We start from the raw sequence: 574 nt of genomic DNA on the forward strand, positions 1-574 counted from the left end.
CATATTGGTGTATTCTCAACATAGCACAGTGCATGCGATGTGTGAGAAAAATAACACTGTGGTGGAGGCAGCAGTTACACTAATTCAAGATTAAAACTATACTGGCTCAAATATTGTGAATCTCTGCACACAGTTGATATGATATCTGGTCACACTAGTCTATGACACAGGAAGCTCTGTGTGCTGTAGTTTTTTCCATTTAAAGTTGAACGTCCCAACGTACTGCTTATTTTAGACCAGTGAAGCGCACACTGCCAACTGCAGCTCAAATGAAGAGTTATTTGTTCTAAAAGAGCCAGAGAATCTGTTGGTGGATGATGATAGCACAGTATTTATAACTAGATAAAGCATTTCCAGGGGGAAACGCATAGTCAATGCTTCCATGCTGAATGTATTACTGATGAATTGCTGAAAGTAGCTGAAACATCTAAAACATAGCTGAAAATAGCTGAAGCATGTAAAGCATAGATGAATGTACCTAAAGAGAATTTTGAGTTGTGTAAACAGAGCTGAATATTTGCAGAAGTAGTTGAATTTCGAATTGAGGAAACTTAAAATGTTAGAAGCATTCAAA

This window comes from Betta splendens, chromosome 14 (genome assembly GCF_900634795.4).
Source record: "Betta splendens chromosome 14, fBetSpl5.4, whole genome shotgun sequence".
NCBI classification, from domain to species: domain Eukaryota; kingdom Metazoa; phylum Chordata; class Actinopteri; order Anabantiformes; family Osphronemidae; genus Betta; species Betta splendens.